A 23659-nucleotide genomic window follows, 5' to 3' on the forward strand; every position below is an offset into this window, starting at 1 on the left:
CTATTGAGCATCATCTCTTTTAACTGTCAGGAGATCCTTACTCTTATGGCTCAAGTTTTAGGTTTTGTTTTTTAGTTCAATTCTCTTCAGACGTGTGTGAAAACGTGCTTCCAACTGTCTCTGCTACAGCTCTTCTTCCTCGTACAGTGCTAACACCCATAAAATCAGTTATTTAAGTTGAATCTTTCATATCCAAAGTTTGGCAATAAATCAATGAGATCTCAAAGATGGTGAATAAGTAATAAAACAGAGGCAAACTTGGATAAACAAATATTTATTAACAAGGACAATAACACACAATAAACACCACAACATACAACATAAAACATACCAGTTACTCTATTTACAAAGAGGCCTGTGTTCCGACCAACAAGAAAAAAAACACAGTCTGTTACCAAGTATTCAGATTCCTATATACCACCTACACAGGCCAACATGAGATAAACCTGCTATCTAAACTAAGCAGAACACAAACATCTGCTTACAAATATAATCTCCACATTCTAAAAAGATGTATCCACTAACCAGACCACCAACCATGTTTTTAACATTTTATCCCTACTTTGCACAGGAAATCAGTTTCCTTAAAACTAAAGAATGACAAGGTTAAAATATTTAAAACAAATCTGGTCTTTACAGTTGATTGAAACAAGGACCTCTCACCTCCAGTTGCTGCCTTTTCTCTTACTCCTTGTGTCTTTCTGTCTATCCTCTCTTCTGTCTCTTTTATTCTGGACAGCTGATGGCTCATAATGATTCACCAAGAACTGAATTGACCCAGGATAACCAGACAATTCTTTTGATCAGGTGTCTCAGACCCCCTACACATCCCTTCCTTTCTTGGTCTGAAGCTCCCAACTGACACTAATGTCCTAGCTGACACTGATCAGGTGTTGACAATTCCCCTTTGTCATCAATACTTGCTTTTCATTAGGATGCCTCATCAAGTGGAGAGGTCACTTAAAGGAGAAAGAAAATATAAAATTTCTACTTTTAACCGAAAAATACCCAGTTACTGTAGACTGATTTAAAATCCCCAAATTAAGAGAAAACTAGCATTTTAAGTGTTTACAACTTGATTCATTAAAGGTCAAGAGGAGATGTGATTACTTTACAGAACATTTAAACATTTGTTTTTTGATCAGAGTTTGCATTCCAAAGTGTAAATAAAGTTAAAAGAAATGTATAAATTCTGATCTTGTGTGTCTTAATTTCTTGTGTTTTGTTTTTGCCACAAAATATATTATGAAAAAGGTATGTAGACCTATTATAGGCAATGTACATATACACATAGAAACGGAAAAGACAAAAGCAATGTCAGGGAAAATTAAGCTGGTATGTTCTAGAAGAACTCTCCCCACACTGAAGCTGAAAGGTTTCTCTCCTGGGCTGATGTAATGGAGCTTTGAACATTGCAAATCTTTCATGCAGTTACTACAGCTGAACAACTCTCCTGAATGATTGTGTAATTGCTTTTTGATGATAACCAAGTCTTTAATTCTCTTTCAACACAGAATAGAACTGAACAGTCTCCTGAGTAAACACACTAGTGCCTTTTCAATTTACTCATCACGCTTAAACACTCCCCACACTGACAGTAACTGAATGGCTTCGCTCCTGTGTGGTGTTCCTGTGGGTTTTAATTAAACCCTTCACAGATGACTGGTTTCTCCACTTCTTGAATGCACTAGTGGGATTTTAAGTTGCCTAATTGATTCCACATTGACTTCAACAGAAGCTTTTTTCTCCTATGTGAATGTGCTGGTGACGTTTTAAATATCTTAATTGACTAAAACTCTTCCAACACTGACTGCATCTGAATGGTTTCTCTCCTGTATGAATGCGCTGGTGGAACTTTAAGCTAGTTGACCGACTAAAACTCTTCCCACACTGACTGCAATGGAAAGGTTTCTCCCCTGTGTGAGTGCGCTGATGGATTTTAAAGCTGCTTAAGTAATTAAAACTTTTCCCACACTGATTGCAGCTGAATGGTTTCTCCCCTGTGTGACTGCGCTGATGGACTCTCAAGGCTTTTGAGTCTTTAAAACCCTCCCCACACTGACTACAGATGAATGGTCTCTCTCCTGTGTGAATGCACTGGTGCCTTTTTAAGGCATTTGACCGACTAAAATTCTTCCCACACCGAGTGCAGCAGAATGGTTTCTCTCCTGTGTGAATGCGTTGGTGGAATTTTAAATTACCTGATCGACTAAAGCTCTTCCCACATTGACTGCAACAGAATGGTTTGTCTCCTGTGTGAATAAGATGGTGGGTTTCAAGGCTGCTTAAGTAATTAAAATTCTTCCCACACTGATGGCAGCAAAATGGTTTCTCTCCTGTGTGAGTGCGCTGATGGACTCTTAAGGTACCCGAGTCTCGAAAACCCTCCCCACACTGACTGCAGATGAACGGTTTCTCTCCTGTGTGAATGCGCTGGTGTGTTTTCAAGTTACTTGACCGACTAAACCTCTTCCCACACTGACTGCAGCCAAATGGGCGCTCTCCAGTGTGAGTGTGCTGGTGTCTTTTTAAACTGCTTGATGTACAAAATCTCTTCCCACACTGACTGCAGCAGAACGGTTTCTTTCCTGTGTGAATAAAATTGTGGGTTTTTAATCGATTTAGTCGACTAAAACTCTTCCCACACTGACGGCATCTGAATTGTTTCTCTCCTGCCTGAAGGTGTTTGTGGGGGTTTGGAGTATTAAACTGACAATACCCCTGCTCTTCCCTGTGATGTAATGACAGTTTGTCAGTTCCCTCTGAGCAAGGCCTTGAATAATTCTTCCTGATCTTTAGGCCTTGCTCTGGCTTCTTATTCTCCAAATACCCCCAGTAATGATCTTGCTCTGTTTGCTGATCCTGAGCTGTGTTCTCCCCATCATGTCCATCAGTGTGCTGCTCAGCAGTGTGAATCATCTGGGGCTTTTTCTCTAGCTCTGAAGGACTAAAAGCATCTAGTTCGTTCAGTTTTTCGTCTTTGTGTACAAAATCAGACGCAGACTCTGGTTCATTAAATCCTTCTCCAGTATTAAAAGTATTAACATTATTAAAAACATTTATATTGATATCAGATACTAAGAGCCCATGTGTCTCACTCTCAGGTTCTGTCTTCATCATGTGCACACAGTCCAGATCCTCGACACTCTGTCTGCTCTCTGTGTGCTGCTCACTGTGTTTCTCTTTCTCTTCTGCAGCAGTGAGTTCTGTCTCCTGCATCAGACTGGAGTCCCACTCCTCCTCACCGTGCTGCTGTTCAAGAGGAGCCCTTTCCCCAGCATTAGGGAGAGCACTGACCTCTGAGCCTGAAAACACAGGACAAGAGAACAAGACCTTTAACATGAGCTTAGAGTAATGCTCAAAAGGAAATAATATCCACACAAAAAGAAGCTTAAACATTAGGTTTGAGATAGCAAAGAAATTCTATCTAATAACTGTCTAAACTAAGTTGTTAAAGCTCTTATTCAAACTTGATATACACCAAAGAGTAAAACACACTTGGCATGTCTGAACACAAAACAATGACAAAAGAAAATGAAAATAATACTAATAAAATCACGACACTCAGAAGAAAGCCGATTTTATCCAAGTCTCTGTTCTGTTGAGGTTCCGAGTCCAACAACAAAAGGAAAAGTTCCACCATAGACATTAGGAAAACTGCAGTGTCTGTAGTCAATTCATTAGTAAAAATAATTTTACAGAAAGAACAGAAAACACTGTAGAGCAGCACAGAAACAACAGAGACAACCTGGCAGAACGCTTTCTCCTTAAATGTCTCTGCATATCCAGACAGAACATGACTCTCCTATAAGCAGGAAGTGAAAGTAGGAGAAACTCTTCACCTCAATACACAGGGATTTATTAGCACCTAGACAGACCAGTACAGAGCAATAGACACCCAAATATTCACAAAATGACTGGACACTACAGTACATTAACACTGCACTGAGAGAGAGGGGGGTTAATACAGACACACTGACTGGAACTACAGTACATAAACACTGCACTGAGAGAGAGGGGGGTTAATAAATACACACTGACTGGACACTACAGTACATTAACACTGCACTAAAAAAGAGAGGGGTTAATACAGACACACTGACTGGACACTACAGTACATTAACACTGCACTGATAGAGAGAGGGGTTAATACAGACACGCTGATTGGACTCTTCAATACATTTGTATCCAGCCGCATCAGAACCCAAGTGAAAGAGACAGGAGAGTAAAAAGTGAAAACTGAAAATTACCTTAATCAGCCCAGTCTGGACAGTAATGGGGGGAGGACCGACGATCCCAGGAGAAGCTAGGCTAACTGCATCCCTGTCAGAAAGAGGCTACTAAACACAGCCCTGGGGTCAGAAAAAGGGAGTCTCGGGTATGGGAAGACACCAAATAGCGAGACCCCTGTAAAGGGAACCGAACGGGCTTAGAAGAGCAGACTTGAGTGCCAGGGGTGCAGGTTGGCAAACTCGATGGTCCAAAATAAGAAACCAAAATAGCTGCTAAAAACAGCGAGCCTCTTGGGAAAAATGCTGGATGGATAGAAGGGCAGAACTGAGGCCACAGGAACTACCGCGCAGAGCAAAGGCTGGCTTGAGGCCGCCAGGACTGCTGCGCAGAGTGAAGGCTGGCTAGAGGACCCTGGGACTGCAGCGCAGAAGGAAAGCTGGCTGGAGGACGGTTGGACTGCAGCACAGAGCGAAGGCCAGCTGGAGGACCCCGGGACTGCACCGCAGAAGGAAAGCTGGGTGGAGGACGCTCAGACTGCAGCGCAGAGAGAAGGCCGGCTGGAGGACACTCGGACTGCTGCGCACAGCGAAGGCCGGCTGGAGGACCCTGGGACCGCAGCGCAGAAGGAAAATCGGCTGGAGGACGCTTGGACTGCAGCGCAGAGTGAAGGCCGGCTGGAGGACTGCTATGCAGAGTGAAGGCCAGCTGGAAACTGCTGGAACTGCAGCTCAGAGCAAAGGCTGGCTGGGACTGCTGCAAAGAGTGAAGGCCAGCTGGAGGACCCTGGGACTGTTGCGCAGAGCGAAGGCGGGCTGGAGGACCCTAGGACTGCAGCGCAGGGCAAAAGCAGGCTGGTGGCCACTGGGACTGCAGCACAGACTGAAGGTCGGCTGGTAGACCCTGGGACTGCTGCGCAGAGCAAAGGCCAGCTGGAAGCCGCTGGGACTGCTGCGCAGAGCAAAGGATGAGTGAAGGTTGGCTGGTGGACCCTTGGACTGTTGCACAGAGTGAAGGCAATCTGGAAGACCCTGGGACCATTGCGCAGAGCGGAGGCGGGCTGGAGGACCTTAGGACTGCAGCCCAGGGCAAAAGCAGGCTTGAGGCCACTGGGACTGCAGCACAGAGTGAAGGTCGGCTGGTGGACCCTGGGAGTGCTGCACAGAGTGAAGGCCGGCTGGTGGACCCTGGGACTGCTGCGCAGAGCGAAGCCTGGCTGGGACTGCTGAGCAGAGTGAAGGCCAGCTGGAGGCTGTAGGGACTGCTGTGCAGAGCGAAGGCTGGCTGGAAGCCGCTAGGGACTGCTGGGCAGTGCAAAGGCTGGTTGGAGGACTGCTATGCAGAGTTAAGGCCGGCTCGAAACCGCTGGAACTGCAGCTCAGAGCAAAGGCTGGCTGGGACTGCTGCACAGAGTGAAGGTTGGCTGGTGGACCCTGGGACTGCTGCACAGAGTGAAGGCCAGCTGGAGGACCCTGGGACTGCTATGCAGAGTAAAGGCTGGCTTGAGGACCCTGGACCATTGCACAGAGCGAAGGCTGGCTGGAGGACCCTAGGAGTGCAGCGCAGGGCAAAAGCAGGCTGGAGCCCACTGGGACTGCTGCACAGAGTGAAGGTCGGCTGGTGGACCCTGGGACAGCTGCGCAGAGCGAAGCCTGGCTGGGACTGCTGAGCAGAGTGAAGGCCAGCTGGAGGCTGCAGGGACTGCTGCGCAGAGTGAAGGCTAGGTGGAGGTCACTGGGACTGCTGCACAGAGCATCTTCAGAATGAAAACTACTGCAAGCTTGAAGTAAAAACCACCGCACAGAAAAAAAAACAGGCTGCCTCGAGGACAGAGAAACTGAATAACGAGCCTCCTGGACAAGGGGACAGGGCAGGTTTGAGGCTGCAACGTCTGTGCAGAGAGAAGTGTGGTCTGGCTTAGAAGTGAAATGTGGAGAGTGCAAACAGTAGTGCCAGTGAAAACCTGGGTTCAAGTGACAAAATGCCAAAATGCCGTCAAAGCAGCGCCTCGGTTCTAAATTGAAAAGAGGGAATGCATAATACGCTAATTAACACAGATCACAAAAAGGAGCAGCAAAAAAACATTAACCCTTGTGACAATCTGACACTTTCTCATGTCAACTGCAAGCTGAAGGACACTGTCATGACAAAATTACCACTGATCTGAGAGAGGGGGGTTAATACAGACACACTGACTGGACACTACAGTACATTAACACGGCATTGAGAGAGAGGGGTTACTACAGACAAACTACACTGATTGGACACTCCAGTACATGAACACTGCACTGAGAGAGAGAGAGGGGTTAATACAGACACACTCACTGGACACTCCAGTACATTAACACTGCACTGAGAGAGAGAGAGGTTAATACAGACACACTGACTGGACACTCAAGTACATTAACACTGCACTCAGAGAGAGGGGTTAATACAGACACACTACACTTACTGGACACTACAGTACATTTATAATGCATTGAGAGAGAATTTAATACAGACATGCAGATTGACTGGACACAACAGAACATTAGGACTGCACTGAGAGAGAGGTTAATACAGACACACTAACGCCTAAAATATTAATCTGGCCGCTTTGGGTGTTATTTTTCAACGAACATATACAGATGCAGCCATTCAAAATGCACGGTACAAACCCGTACCGCACGCAACTACCCACAAGCCACAGCAGTGTAACAGGGTAAGTGATTGGCTGGCCAAAATGACCGACAGGGGCACTCGTGGTGCATTGGTCGGTAGTGAAAAGATTTAATCATTTAATCTCTTCACTGTACACGTTTTAATCCGCTTAGTATTTAATATTCATATGGAATTTTACAACTAAAGGGAAATTTTAGTAGCTGAGCATAAAAAGAAGTGGAGCATAACGCATCTAAAGGTCATAAACGATATTAATTTAGGAACATAAACATATTACTGTATGTAAACTGTACTGTATATGGCTGGTCTTGGTAGTTTAAAGAAAAAATACACACCAGTCTTCCATTTCTCCCTAAACATTTTAAGCATCAAAGTTTTATGAAATGGTCCCCAAATATGCGATTGCTGTATAGAATTAATTTTAATTTAAAAAAAGATATTTAACACGAAAATTAAGCTGTTTACGTTCCTCCGCCTGGGAATATAGTCACTCGTTGCTACGCAACGCAGAAACACAGCCACAGCAAAGAGAGGAATAAATGATTTTTTTGTTTATTTCTTTTGCACATTTATTTGAACATTTCCATCGACTGTACAAGCACTTGGAAACTGTCCAATCCCTAGTTCGTCTGCATTTTCTTTTACGCTTTGGGCATTCTCCTGGTCTGGCGCTGGTCTGTGTCTTCTAGGATATAATGCCAGCGATTTTGTGTTAAATTTGGGTTTCCAGTAACGCCGCAGCAAACTCTTGTTTTTATGTCCACTATAACAGGCAATCTCCCTTGCTTTTAACTGAGCGTTTCATAATTTCCTAAAATGAAAATTATTTTAACTATGCGACAGAATTCTGGGGTCTCCCTATACCAGAGATTACGGTACGGCTTCAGAATGGTGATTGGCTGACACCATGACACCCCTCTGATTGGGGAAAAAAGACCTGCTGATCTGTTCTACATACCAGGAAGACAACAGCATACAGTATGTTGGTTCTATTCGAAACGTGTATTTTAAAAGTTTAATTAAGAAGTAAAAATCTTACAGCCTACACAGATTTCTAAGCTGAATAGGAGGAAGAAAAATCACCCGTGTTACGAACATAAAAAGTGGTTATTAACTATCGAAACTTGTTTTATTTAATTTTTATTTAGATTAAGAGTTCCCGTCACCCCCATTTCCATTTAAATCGCAAACCCGTGTTTAATTAAATATTTTTACTGATTCACAATGTGGCAATGCAATGTAAAGCGTTATCTTTGTCTTCTGCATAATAATGTTCACCTCTCTGTCCAGCAAATTAATAATAAACTTTATTTTCGTCGTCTCCGCTTTAAAGGTACCCCCGTCGTGGAAGAATTTGACCTAGGAACGTTTACCCAGCGTAATATTGTATTTCATTGCACTTTGACAGATTGTCTTTAAATCAATTGTTGTCAGAATATCCCCACCACCAAACAAGAACAAAATTGCAACGATTTTATTAACTGGCTGTTTCAGTAACTTAAAGTATATACTTAAAGTAATAATTTAACAATATATGTAAATGTTTTAAGATATGTTTATGTTGTGAATGTCTGTAGATTGTATCTTATAGTTTAGTTTAGTTTTAGTTTTTGTTTTGTTTCACGTTAATTCTATAAGGAAGAGTGTCATAGAGACGACTCCTTTACCCCCCATCTTGATTAAAATACTTTCATTTTTTCACAATCTGGCAATGCCAGACAGAATTCACATTTGCTGCAGCCAAATGGCCTTGCAGATCAGAAAATCAAGGAACAAAACAATTATCGCACCCGGCTCCTCAATGGAATCGCTTTAACATGCTAATGTGTTAGTGTAACAGTCCGGGTGTGGCAAGCTTCTAATGTCTCCTGACTTTCGGCGAAAGGAACCCGTCTTTCATTGGAAGACAATGAATACCAGATGTAAAAAAAAAGTTGTTTTTTTTTTAAAAGTCAATTGAGTGTCCATAATATTGCAATTTTGCTATTACTACAGTAATTGCTATTGCTACTGCCCCACAAAGCGACCGCGACCGCACAAACTGCCACCTGACCTCGCCGCTGGAGGGCACCCACCACCCCCGGAGCAGCACCCCGTCCCTCACGCCCAAGTCAAGGCAACCACCCACCTGCTGCAACCAGTCCAACCCCAGGATACAGTCCTCGCGGACTGGGGCAAGGTAGAAGGGGTGTTTCACCCTCCCAGCCCATCATCGGCTGTTCACTGTCCATCCTCCCACTTCTGACACCAATGTAATGAATTTGGGTTTGTTGAGGACGAACACAGAGACTCAGACTTTTAGAGTTAAAAACTGCGCTTTATTTCTTCTCCGTCACCACCCGCAAGCAGCACTCCTGCACCCAGACGAGAGAGAGACACAAGACAAGCCCGCCAAACGTGCGGGCCTGAGAGAGAGAGAGAGAGAGAGAGAGAGAGAGAGAGAGAGAGAGACACCACACCCCCAACCCAGACCAGCTCAACCCACAAAGAACAGAACCAGCACCACCCTACAGCCCTCCAACGCAGACCAACGACCGAACAGGACCAGAACCAGCGCCCCACCCCATGCCCCTCAACCAGACCAGCAGCTGAACCGGATCAGATCCACAAACCCCCCCACCCAGCACAACAGCAGAGCCAGACCGAGCCCCTCCTGCACAGCTACGCCGCAGCCCTGGCCAGACCAGCGGTTCCGAGCAGTTTGGAGCTGGGAGAAATCCGGCAGCTCCTGAACCTCATCTGCACCAGGCTTATGAGCTGAACTACCATCACCCACAGTGACAGACAAAAACCCAGCACAATACTTGTTTTTGTTGATGATGTAAATGTCCAACAGAAATCTGATACAGTTCCAGAAAACAATAACAAATTGCAAAGACAATTCAAATGATAACAATGAGATCTCTAACAATAAGTATGTGGAACATTCAGGGTCTGGGCTCGTCAGCATTTGGGCTGAAGAGCACTGATCCTGAGTTTATCAAGAATGTAAAGGAGACAGACATCATGATCCTACAGGAGACATGGTGTCGGGGAGACTTGGCTACTCACTGTCCCCCAGGCTATAAGGAGATCATGGTGCCCTCTGTCAAAAAACCTCATATCACCCGGGGCAGAAACTCTGGGGGGATCATTGTGTGGTACGGAGCTCAGTCACTCCATACAATTAGTAAAGAAAGAAGAGTCACGAGTTTGGCTTAAAATCAAAAGAAATACCATCTGTACAGAAAATGAGGTCTTCCTGTGTGCTGTCTACATCCCGCCCTCAAAATTCCCGTACTACAATGAGGGAATTCTCCCCAGTCTCCACACGGAGATCGGTCACTTCCAGGGCCAGGGAAACGTGCTGCTCTGTGGTGACCTCAATGCACGAACAGGCACACTGGCAGACTTCACCAGCACACAGGGAAACACTCACGTATTCGGACAATCCCCTCTGTACCACACACCGGTCACCTCACACAGGTGCAGCCATGACACCACGGTCAACAGCACCGGGCGCGAGCTGCTGCAGCTCTGTCAAGGGCTAGGCCTGTACATCGTCAATGGCAGGACTAGAGGGGACTCTCTAGGCAGGTTTACCTACAGCTCAGCTCTGGGTAGCAGTGTGGTGGACTACGCCATCACTGACCTGGACCCCTCCTGTATCAGTGCCTTCACTGTCAGGCCACAAACTCCCCTCTCCGACCACAGCCAGATCACACTCTACATGAAGAGAGCACACCAGCAGAGAAACACACTGACACAGCCCAGCCTGCTGTATGACCTCAACCAGGCATATAGATGGGACACAGACAGCCTAGACAGATACCAAACTGCACTGGGCGATGACGAAATTCAGACACTGTTGGACACATTCCTAAACACTCCGTATCAAACCAACAAATTAGGCATCAACTTGGCCACACAAAAACTAAATCACCTATTTCACAAACTAGCATCAAAATCTAAGCTAAAAACAACTAAATAAAAAAACTACCAAAAAGCAAAAGAAAAGTGGTTTGATACGGAGTGCAAAAACATCAGAAATGCACTACGAAAAGTCTCAAATGAAAAACACAGACAACCACACAACACAGATCTGCGCCTCAGGTACTGTGACATGGTAAAACTTTACAAACACATGCTGAAAAAGAAAAGAAACACATACATAAACAAACAACTTGCAGAAATTGAGGAGTCACTAAATCAGAACTGTTTCTGGGAGAAATGGAACAATTTAAACAAATCAAAACCAGAAGAATTGGCCATCCAAAATGGAACAATCTGGCAAACATACTTTGAAAATCTCTATCAAAAGCTCCCAAAAACAAATCAATCAGACCAAAACACCATTTATGAAAAACTTGAAATTTTGGAATTGGCTATCAAAGACAACCAAAACCCCTTAGACTCCCCAATCACTGAGCAGGAGCTACTGGACAAACTCCAGGCCATCAGACCACGCAAAGCCTGTGGCCAAGATGGAGTCATAAATGAGATGCTGAGACACAGCAGCCCAAAGTTTCAACAAGCCCTCAAACTCCTCAATCTCATCATGACAGCCGGATGTTTCCCCGAGGCCTGGAACCAAGGACTGATCACGCCCATCTATAAGAGTGGAGATATACTCGATCCCAACAACTACCGGGGCATCTGTGTGAACAGTAACCTGGGGAAGGTATTCTGCAGTATCCTAAATACACAAATACTGGCCTTCCTTACCGAACACAATGTCCTGAGTAAAAGTCAGATTGGCTTCTTACCAGGTCACCGCACATCTGATCACATTTACACCCTACACACACTGATAGACAAACACGTCCACCAAAAACACAAAGAAAATTTTTTTGCCTGCTTTGTCGATTTCAAAAAAGCATTTGACTCGATTTGGCATGAAAGATTGTTTTACAAACTACTCCAAAGTGGCACAGGGGGCAAAGTGTACGACATCATTAAATCAATGTATTCAGAGAGCAAATGTGCAGTGAAGATTTGAAACAAAAGGACCAAATTCTTCACCCAAGGCCGTGGGGTGAGACAGCTGCAGCCTGAGCCCAACACTGTTCAATATCTATATCAACGAATTAGCAAGAATGTTGGAACAGTCTGCAGCTCCTGGTTTCACACTACACGACACAGAAATCAAGTTCCTGCTCTATGCAGATGATTTGGTCCTGCTGTCGCCCACAGAACAGGGGCTGCAGCAGAACCTGGAACTGCTGGAGCAGTACTGTCAGACCTGGGCGCTGATAGTAAATCTGGACAAGACCAGAGTTATGGTTTTCCAGAAGAAAGCCAGACCTCAGGGAACAGGTACAAATTCACACTGAACAACAACACATTGGAGTACACATCCAGCTACACATATCTTGGTCTCACCATCAGCTCTTCTGGGAGTTTTGACCTAGCAGTGAAGGCACTAAGGGAGAAGGCACTCAGGGCTTTCTACGCAATAAGAAGGAGGCTCTTCAACATCAACCCACCAACAAGAATCTGGCTCCAGATATTTGAAAGTGTAATCCAACCCATTGCCCTATATGGCAGTGAAGTGTGGGGTCCCCTCACAGACCAGGATTACACTCAATGGGACAAACACCCCACAGAAACTCTGCACATGGAGATCTGTAGAAACATCCTCCGTGTGTGAGAAAAACACCTAACAACGGGTGCAGGGCTGAATTAGGCCAGTACCCACTACTGATAAACATACAGAAAAGAATATTAAAGTATTGGCTACACCTAAAAAACAGCGACCAAAATTCCTACCACCACAAAGCCCTGCTGAGCCAAGAGCTGAGCCCAAAACAGAGCCCCCTGAGCCAGCTGGTCCTAAGGCTCACTGCCCTGAGCCACACCGACACTAACCAGCATCAGGACAGAACTTCAGGAGCACCACAACTCAGACTCAACCACATCACAGCACAGACCAAACAGCAATATCTCACACACTGGGACACACACACACAAACACAACATAAACTGGAATGCTACGGAACCCTAAACAGACAATACACACTAGCCGAATATTTGACCAAGATAAGAAACAACAAACAGAAACAGACCCTGAGAAGTACAGGCTCAGTGACCACAGCCTGGCTATAGAAACTGGGCAACACAGGCAGACCTGGCTGCCCAGAGAGGACAGGCTGTGCTCCCACTGCCAGCGGGGAGAAATAGAGACAGAGGTGCACTTCCTACTGCACTGTGACAGATATTCTGGGATTAGAGAAACATTCTTCCCTAAACTCAGAAATCTAGTCCCAGAGTTCCCACACCTGCCAGAATCACAACGGGTCCCAATCCTACTGGGAGAGGGAGGAGGGAACTCAGTTGAACTGGCAGCCCAGATGTGATCTGTCAGCCTGAGGAACAGTGAGTCTGTCTCCCAATAATGCTCCTTCTGTCTACGGTATATGTAAATATTTTATAATATGTCAGGTGGGTAGCTGCGTCAGCATGCGTAGGCTGCAAAGGAACAAGTAATAGGTTTATTCCATGCTGAAAAAAAGAAGAAAGAGAACACAACGTTTCGGCCTGAAGAAGGCTCCACGGCCGAAACGTTGTGTTCTCTTTCTTCTTTTTTTCAGCATGGAATAAACCTATTACTTGTTCCTTTTATAATATGTCATTGTTGTAAATGTCTGTAATATGTCTGTAGATTTTATATTACTGTTATTTTTTGTTTTGTTTCATGTGAATTTAATTATTTTATTTGCTTTGGCAACACTGATTATACCCATCGGTCATGCTAATAAAGCACCTTGAATTGAACTGAGAGAGAGAGAGAGACACCAAGGGGTGCGGAACCAGGGAACTATTTACATGGAAAATGGGCGATTTCCCCAGACTGTACGCCCGTTTCACTGTTACCTGGATACCTGTTGGGGGATATCCTCTATATACTCTTGGGGGGAATATCCTCTTGGGGGATATTCTAACAACAAGTGATTATAAGACGATCTGTCAAAGTGCAATGAAATACAATATGCTGGACAGTATGCTTCTCAAAGTGCTTTACGGGATAACAACAATAACAACAATTTTACAAGTCCTGGGAGGAAGAATATCATCAATATTAATAACAATAATAAACTTTATTTTATATAGCGCCTTTAAAGGTTGCTTTTTTTAAAAAAAACTTTTTTAAATGCATTTGCACACAGAGCAGTGTTTACTTGAACATGGAGATGCCATACTGAATAATTCCTACACACAACCATTGCAGTGGAATTTGCATAGTTTGGCAGGGCTATGATTCATACAAGTGGTGGTGGATTCGGAGACAACATGTATTTACATTGGGTTGCTGTAAGTGGAGCACTAATAACCCCAAAGCTCTACTTATTATTTTACAAGAGAATGCACCTGACAAGCTGGACAGTATGCTTCTCAAAGCGCTTTACAGGATAACAACAACAATAACAATAATTTACAAGTTCTGGGAGGAAAAATATGATCAATATTAATAATAATAATAATAAACTTTATTTTGTACAGGACCTTTAAAGGTGGCTCCTCAAAGCACTTTACAGGATAACAACCGATGAAACAACAGTGGCTGGGGGTTGAAAATACCTGTGAAACCGGTTTGTTCACAAAAATGCACTGTAGACACAGAGACTCCGTAGCAATAGCAATTAGCAATAGCAATTAGCAATATCAAAATAGCAATATTATGGACACACAATTGACTTTTAAAAAAAAACTTTTTTTGACAGCTGGTTTTTGTTGACAGCTTGACACAAGTTTATCAGTGAAAAGACCACGGGCATTCTTCCTCCCCCCTACATTCTCAGAGTAGAACAGAATTTATTATTAGCACAATTTATTATAGTGCTAAATTTAATATTATTGATTATTAATAGTTTATGCTAACACCTAGCTTTCTTAACGCGAGAAGTACTACCGTAAGTACTGTAAGTACTTACTGTACTGTACTTAAGTACTACTACTGTGAGCAAAAAAAAAGGGGGTTTGGAGGGGGGGGAGGTGTCTTTCGCTGGAAGACTCGCCCCCTTCTAATTTGAAAATACTTGTGAAACCGGGTTAATTCATCAAAACCAGCACTCCCGCAGAGAGTGATGAAAACCGTGCAGTGCCAGGCGAATGCACATTAATATGTTGGGCTTTCGGGCTCAGGTGGATTTGCGCCCTACAGTTCAACCTGCGGTACCGCTGTGTACTGTACATACAGTACGAACATGTGTTATTTTGAAATATAAAAAATGTCAATATACTGTAGTGTCCATAATATTTGCTATTTTAGTTTTTCAAAGAAGTGTTTCTGTTAAAAGAAAACTAATAGCGATTGCTGGATTTGAACACCCGACCTCACGTTTATACAGTACTGTAAATCGGTTGCTTAAGCCGTGACGCCACCGACGGAAGTCATGTGACACGCACTGAAACAGCAATACAGATATTACAGTAATATGGTCGGAAGGTCAACCACATGTAAGACTTTGGTGCTTAAAATGTTTAGGGAGAAATTGAGTATTGGTGTGTATTTTTTCTTTAAAATACCAATAACAGTAACATACAGTTTACATAATATGTTTATGTTCCTAAATTAATATCGTTTATGACCTTTATGACCTTCGTTATGCTCCTCTGCGTTTTATGCTTAGCTACTTAAATTTCCCTTTAGTGGTAAAATTCCATATAAATATTCAATACTAAGCGGATTAAATTTGCACAGTAAAGAGATTAAATGATTAAATCTTTTCACTAACGACCAATACACCACATTATCTTCCGTGTCGCATTAACATTGGAATGTTTTTTTTACAAGTGTCAAAAGAAGCGATACACAACCTGTCTCCTCTATAACTCTTCAGTTTACAGAGAAATTCCGCCAGAGCCTCACAACATTGTCCAATAATACTCTTCTTGTGTCTAATTTTTAGTTAAGCAGGATTTGAGCTACAGACCATAACAGACCAAGAAACAGAATCCACCTGCGATTCGGGTGTTAACAAAACGTGTTTACAAAGAAAGTGAAATACAGTAATACTACCAGCTATATAGATACATAGATTTAGATATTTAGATACTTAAATTAATATCATTATTAATTTCTTTAGATACGTGATTACATATTATATTCTCGATCATAAAACAGATCATTCCGGTCCTGGAATCTGACTAGCTGACACCCTTCTAAGCGGTACCATAATCTCTGGTATACGGACACCCCAGAAATTTGACTTTTTACTGTGTGATAAATTTTAAAGACTACTTCTTAGCGTAGATAAGAAAGGGTACATAAAAAAGCTTGGATTCTCATGTATCTGATACAAGTATCTTTTAATACAGTCTTTGTTGTGCTCTTGAGGATCCTTGTGATATTTTGAGCTCTGTTAAAAGCAAGGGAGTTTTTATGTCCGTTATAGTAAAAGAAAATGCCTGACAAAGCAGGGCTTGGACAGTTTCCAAGTGCTTGTACAAATGTGCTAAAGAAATGAACATTTCTTCCTTTATCATATTGGCTAGCTAACGTCCTGTCCTCGTTAGTTAGATCAATGAAATGCTGTAGTGTTTGTCAATGAAAAAAATAAAGTCTTTTCGTTTAAAATGACGGTTAGAAAGAATGTGGACCAGCGTAATACTTTGAGTTTACAGCTTGTCCAAAGTCATTCATTATTAATACTATTAGTAATATCTTCAGTAAAGGCTTTGATGCATAAAATATTTCTGCATAATTAAAATATTTATGATAAAGGTAGGTTGTGTACTTTTGCCCAACTGAGCAATCTTGCTTTCATAAAATATACCAACTTTTTATGACTGATGATTAACATGCTGTAATACACAGTTTAAATTTAAAAGCTCAAATGCTGTACATGAGAGGTTAAGCTTTATTGGCTCCTCCTGGCGGTTTTACAAGGTGATTCCGGATACTTTCCGGTATGACGTCAAATGACGTTGCGTTTTGAAGCGACATGCCCTCCGCGGTATACCGCGAAATACCCCCACGCGTTTTGAATGGCTGCATCTGTATATATACACAGATCCTATATTATTTATGTAATTTCTGCATAGAATTCTAATTCTCTCAGAAAAAAGTTTTAAATTATGTGTTCGCAATCTGAATTTACAAACATATACAAATAAAATAATTTAACGAAATTTCTGTTAATGACGCTGATCCAATGATGCGATTCTAAACGATGTTTTCAGCCCTGTTACTGAATTACAGATGTTTTCAGCACCATAATCGGACAATTTAGTTTCCCGTTAAGAATCCTGTTGCTACATCACACAAGTCTTTCCCATCTCGCTCTGCATCTCTCCACTATATTCTTACCAAGAAGTTAAAGTTGTTTTTAAACTCAGACACGGGTTTCATACAAGTCACTACACTGACCTGACAGCTCCAGTTTCATGTCCATTTCTTCTTTTATTTCTGCAGTGACTTCACAGGGAAGCGTGTGTCCAACATGATCTGTCTGCGCCTGATCTCCTCCTGCTCCCGACTCCTTCTCCCACAGCTGCAATCTCCACTTCAGGCTCTCGTTTTCCTTCTTCAGCTGCGCCATTTCACTCCCGAAATTGTCCTCCACACACTGTGTGATTTTAACCACCCTGTTTCGGAAAACTTCAGAAACTTCATTCACGATCGATTTGATCAAAACCTCCATGAAAGAGTGAAGCTCTGTCTCCAGCGTGAACAACAAATTAGCCATCTTTCTAAAGAGTCGATCCGAAACAAAGTTTACGATTACGTTCAGGGTCTGCACAGACCTGCATCACAACTGGGTCGTGACTCCAAGAGTTGAAAAAATATTTTTATACAAAATAACTGTCTTTATTATTCTTTTAAAATAGAAAAAAATAACATTATTCTTTATCATTCATATACATTTGTTTTCTACAAAATATACTTTATTTCTATTTATATTTTCATATAAATAGCTGATTCAATCACTGCCACGAGTGTGAAATATATGTACAGCTGCGCAACCTGATGACGCCATTCTTTAGCGCTGCAGCGGCTTCAAAACAACCGAGGAGCAGAGCTAATAAAGAAGTGTTTCTGCAACAGGAAATAAGCCTCATTTTACCTGCTAGCGTCACCTAGTCTGGAGGGGTGAATTGCAATCGAGCTATACATATTCGTGTGTGAGATTTGCATACAGCTATACATTTATTTCTACAAGTTAAACCTACAGAATTGTGTAAATTATTATCAAATTAATTCCAAATTGAACATGAACATGGTCGGAACCAGTCAGAAGATGTTTCATAACAGTGCCCACCTTTGACCAGACAGCGCTACAGCAAGTGACCTTAAGAAACAAGTCAGACACCGGAAGTAATTCGTTTTTTTCATAAACCATTTCCAATTAAATATGTTTAGCATAACATTTCAGTCCCTTTCTTTCGAAGTGATTACAAATACTGCACACATTTAAAAACATAAAAATTACCTTCAGCAGAAAAAAAAACTCTATAAGGAAATTTTTCTTTGCAGTAAAAAAAAAGTGATACTCCATTATCTTATGAAAGGAAAATCACTTTACAATTAATAAGCATAACATGTTTGTTTTCCCAGATTAAAAGAGTGATGCAAACATGGTCATCCAACTGTATTTAACTGCAGGACATTGTACTTTGTGAAATATTAAGCTGTGAACCTGAAGTCAGTGAACATCTGTTCCCTCATGACATCAAAAGGCAGTTCACCAACACAAAGCCCAGCAAGACTTCATTGATTAATTGTGCCTTAATTAACTGAAGCTATTTGTTTTACTGTCAAAATTACCAGTCTTCTTTTGGAGATCTGAGAGCCAGAGTCCAGTGCTACAAATTTCTTTGGTCATGTTTGTGTGTAAAACTGAGCGCAGACATGTGACACTAAAACAAGGTGTCCCTGGAGCCGTGAGCAGTATTGATTTGATACTCACAACCACCCATAGTGGACTGAAGGTGGACTTTATTCTGAAAATAATGGCAACCCAGCACTCGGGTTTTTTTATATAGTTTTGATTATCAAATTATTTACATTGTTTATATGTATTTTATAATTATATGTACGATATTTGTTTATATTTATAATTGAAATTATTCGCTTGTCTGCTTCATGTACATTCAGTCCTTCAGACAGGATGAGTCTTGGTTAGATTCTGTTCGAGTTGACAGGTGATTTCTAACACTTGAACTTGATTTGTTTGTGCCGTGTCTTATCGAATTCAGTATGCTGCGAAATCTATATCCCCCTTCAAAGTGCGCATGTGCACTGGAAATCAGAGGTATAATTTGTCTGCCTGCTTGTGCACATATTTCGTAATGTCTGTAGGAAATGCATTATTCTAAATGTCAGGTTTTTGTAAGTGAAGTCGGACCTATATCTATACCGCATATATCTAGTACTACAATATTAGTACTGAACCATATTGTAGAAGTAATTAGAGTGATTGCTGAGATCTGTTAACTCAGGTTATCTCAAAATATAGCAAACAAAGGTGACTTGTACCAACAGCTGCAACAACAAATGCCCTGCTGCAAGTGTTAAAGGAGGAAAATAGAGGAAGCCATAATCAAGGAAAACAGTACAGTACTGCTCTGCAGGGCTGACCCAGCACACACGTTGCTGTCCTTATTGAGGCTCAATAAAACTGAATCCGCACAAGACTGTGTCCTGCTCCTCTGATGAAGAATTTCCCACAACATAAGTTTTACAGTTATTTGCATGTCCCGATCAAAAGCAAAAGACTCACACAAGCATTGTTTGTGCATAGTAAACGTGCAGTTCTGAATTTTGGGTTTACTTAAGTATTGCAATTATGAGAATTGAGGTGTTAATCTGCAATTACGTCTTCCTACGAATTTTGTCTTAATGTGCAATACACAAACTAACTCATGGAGAGGAACCAAAATAAACATGAAAAGACAGTTTGCTTTGGTTTTTTCTTAGCCTGAAATATTTTATTGGTAGGCAGAAACATTCTCCTTAGCCATGTTATCTGCACACTATTGTATCCCCTTACATATCACTGTCTCCCACAGAAGCCACACTCACTCATGTGATACCCCAGGGATATGCTTCTCCACAGTGTGTGAGCGTGGAATCTGGTATTTCCTCCAAAGTTAGTGGCTGCTGCCTCCCCAAAAAATCCAACTCACATGCAAGCAGACCTCTGCTTCCCTCTGCACCAGATTGGGCCAGAAGGTCTCGGAACACACAGGGTTAGCCCCTTCTTCGCAGTTTGTGAATGCTGAATCTGTTATCCTTGCAAAATTTTAAAATTCTTCAGTACTATCGAATCATATACATTCTATGTTCAAGATTCAAGATTTTTTTATTTGCCATATACAGCAAGTGTATTGGAATGCTTACTCGTTCGGCTGTACCCAGTAACATTAGAGAAAGAGAAAAAAATAATAATAAAAAATGCACAAATGACAAACAGATATGGACAATAAATTCAGACAATAGACATTATAATACAGACAAGACAGGACATGTGAAAAACAAACAGTTTTTGAATCTATTGGTCAGTGTTCTGATACTGCGATACCAGAACCCAGGGGTGAAAACAAATCGTGCCCAGGGTGAATTGGGTCCCGAAGTATAGCTAGAGCCCAGTTGTAGCAGCGGACGAGATATATCTGGTAGATGGAGGGTAGCTCGGTCCCAGTGATTTTCTGCGCAGACCTCACAACGCTCTGTATGGCTTTTCTGTCCTGTACTGTGGCTCCACCATACCACACTGTAATTCCAGTGGTCAGGACACTCTCAATCGTATTACGTTAAAAATAGGTGAGTGTTGTCTTACTCATCCCCACTTCCTTAACTGTCTCAGGAAGTAAAGGTGCTGGTGGGCTTTATTGAGGTTGGCAGCAATGTTCTCTGACCAGCTCAGCCTCTCAGTGATCTGGAGGCTGAGGAACCTGAAGGTGCTGACAATTTTGACTGGAGCCCCATGAATGATGATGGGTGTGTGATGTCCACAGTGCCTCCTGAAGTCCACTATAATCTCCTTTGTTTTGCCAATGTTAAGTGTGAGGTTGTTGCTGTGGCACCACTCCACCATCTCTGTTACCTAGCTCCTGTAGGCAGTTTCATCATTGTTGCTGATAAGACCGATGACTGTGGTGTCATCAGCAAACTTCATGATGCAGGTGCTGTTAAATCGAGCCACACAGTCATGTGTAAATAGAGAATACAGAGAATAAATAGAGATAATGTGTAAATAGTATGTAAATAGATAATACATTTGATCAATGATGCAATTAAAAATAAAACAAAATTACACTATACAGAGCAGCATTCGTGTCTCATATTTAATTTGAGGTACATGTATCAAAATATTAAAATGGAACTCTACAGAGGTATCTTAACAGTGCTAGTGATGTAATTTTTGCTTGCCAAGATCCCAAACAAATCTGTGTTGTAATTTTAAAATATTTTTCCTGAGGATGCAACAGGAGTATAAATGAATTCTCCTGCCACCAATTTGAAGATCAAATTTAATGAGAGACAGCCAAGGTCTCCTTCGCAAACAAGGGAAGTAAAGAGAAAATTGTAGCTTATTTTCAGCAGCAGAAACACAACCCTTTAAATACAAGATGACAGAACAATGATGAAGGGCATGCCAGGAGGAACTCATGCACTACAGATGAAAGGGGACAGGCACATACAGTTCACATTCAAGCCACAAGTACTGTTCTTGGATGTTGCACAAAGAAATCCTAACGTCCTGAAAGCATCGCAGCACGTTTGCTTCCCACTTCCTGTAGCTGCAGGATGACTGACACGATTGGACAAACACAATCTGTGGCGTTTAGCGTGACATAGTCTTGCAGGCATTGTGCTGGCTCACTGCAATCGTGAGCATTCTCTTATGGTGTCCTGCGTGGCCTCAGGGTGTGTGCGTTAGTAGTATAGTGGTGAGCATAGCTACCTTCCAAACACTGGACCTGGGTTCGATTCCCTGCCAATGCATTGACAAAAGTTTTCTAATGCTGTCAAGAACCTCTGAATGTGATTAGCAAAGCAAAACCCTTTGAAAGCGCAAAAGCACTGCAAAACTGAATTCGGGAGAATCTTACAGGGGATTCTGAGCATTGTCTGCATAAACGCAGTCCGATACGGATGCTGAAAGCTTAAACAACTCTCAAGAGAAGAACTGTGGTAGTGGCCTCCCTTCAGTACTTTACAAAAAAAGGACTGCTGTCCCTCTGGATTTCATTGTGCCCCTTTAAACTATTCTCTTGTTGTTGTGGATGTTCCTTTTTTTATGCTTCTTAGAATAATAGATTGTGTTGATGTATGTAGAAAATAAAAAAAAAAAAAAGAACTTAACTGATACTAATGACTATTGCTGGTCTGTGAGTGCATTGGTGATTCTGGGAGATAAACCAAACCTGTGGAGAAATAAGTGGGGCCTAGCACCCTGTCCGATTTGCTAGGTGGCGTAGTAGTGCACGAGGCAGGAACATTCCTCACCCAGAGGGTTCACCTTACTGTGACATATGCTTTGTGAATGTAGCAGGAAATCCTACAATCTCTTTTGAACAGGGACAACTGATTTCTTATGGAATGCAGCAAGTGCAGACGTTTAAAAAGCTCCACTCATACCGACGATGCAGCATGAAGAAGCGGAACCTAACATTTCAAAAACAAAAGCCGGCCACAGCAGTTACAGTGGGATGCTAAAGTTTACCAAAATGCGTTAATTTGAGCTGAAAATGACATTTTGACAAATTCTGTACACTGGTGCTAAGAGCTGACCCAGTCTGCACTTCTGGCCTCAGCAGTTTCGGTGGGATGCACAAACTTGCCAAAACGCATTTATTTCAGCTGAAAACGACCTTTTGACAAATTCTGAACACTGGTGCTGATCTGACCCAGTCTGCACTTCTGGCCTCAGCAGTAACAGTGGGATGCCCAAGCTTGCCAAAACGCATTTTTTTGAGCTGAAAACGAAAATTTGACAAATTCTGAACACTAGTGCTAAGAGCTGACTCAGTCTGCACTTCTGGCCACAGCAGTTACAATGGGATGCCAAAGTTTCAGAAACGTGTTTATTTGAGCTGAAAACGACATTTTGACAAATCCTGAACAATGGTGCTAAGAGTTTACTCAGTGTGCACTTCTGGCCTCAGCAGTTGCAGTGGGATGCCCATGCTTGTAAAAATGCGTTTATTTCAGCTTAAAATGATGTTTTGACAAATTCTGAACACTGCAGCTAAGATCTGACCAAGTCTGCACTTCTGGCCTCAGCAGTTACAGTGGGATGCCCAAGCTTACCAAAACGCATTTATTTCAGCTGAAAACTACGTTTTGAAAAATTCTGAACACTGGTGCTAAGAGCTGACCCTGTCTGCACTTCTAGCCTCAGCAGTTTCAGTGGGATGCCCAAACTTGCCAAAACGCATTTATTTCAGCTGAAACGACCTTTTGAAAAATTCTGAAAACAGGTGCTGATCTGACCCAGTCTGCACTTCTGGCCTCAGCAGTTACACTGGGATGCCCAAACTTGCCAAAACGCGTTTATTTCAGCTGAAAACGATGTTTTGACAAATTCTGAACACTGCTGCTAAGAGCTGACCCAGTCTGCACTTCTGGCCCCAGCGGTTACATTGGGATGCCACAGGTTGCAAAAAAGCATTTATCTATGCTGAATTATTTTGTAAAGTGTGCTCTTCTGGCACCAGCAATTACATAGGGGTGCCCAAGGTTGCTAAAATGCGTTTATCTCGGCTGAAAAACACGTTTTGACAACTTCTGCACTGTGGGGCTAAGAGCTGACTCAGTGCGCTCTTCTGAGCCCAGCAGTTA

General features: G+C 42.4%; 1 pseudogene across 1 annotated transcript; it reads right to left on the reverse strand.

Moving 5' to 3' along the window:
• Positions 1 to 258: 258 nt before the first annotated feature.
• Positions 259 to 17730, reverse strand: LOC148814449 (uncharacterized; annotated as a pseudogene). The gene is made up of 2 exons (XR_016086145.1): positions 17240 to 17730; positions 259 to 3305 (listed from the first exon to the last, which is right to left on the reverse strand). The product of XR_016086145.1 is annotated as an uncharacterized LOC148814449 (transcript).
• Positions 17731 to 23659: the final 5929 nt, after the last annotated feature.

This window comes from Atractosteus spatula, chromosome 27 (genome assembly GCF_055471065.1).
Source record: "Atractosteus spatula isolate fAtrSpa1 chromosome 27, fAtrSpa1.hap1, whole genome shotgun sequence".
In the NCBI taxonomy this organism is placed as follows: Eukaryota; Metazoa; Chordata; class Actinopteri; order Semionotiformes; family Lepisosteidae; genus Atractosteus; species Atractosteus spatula.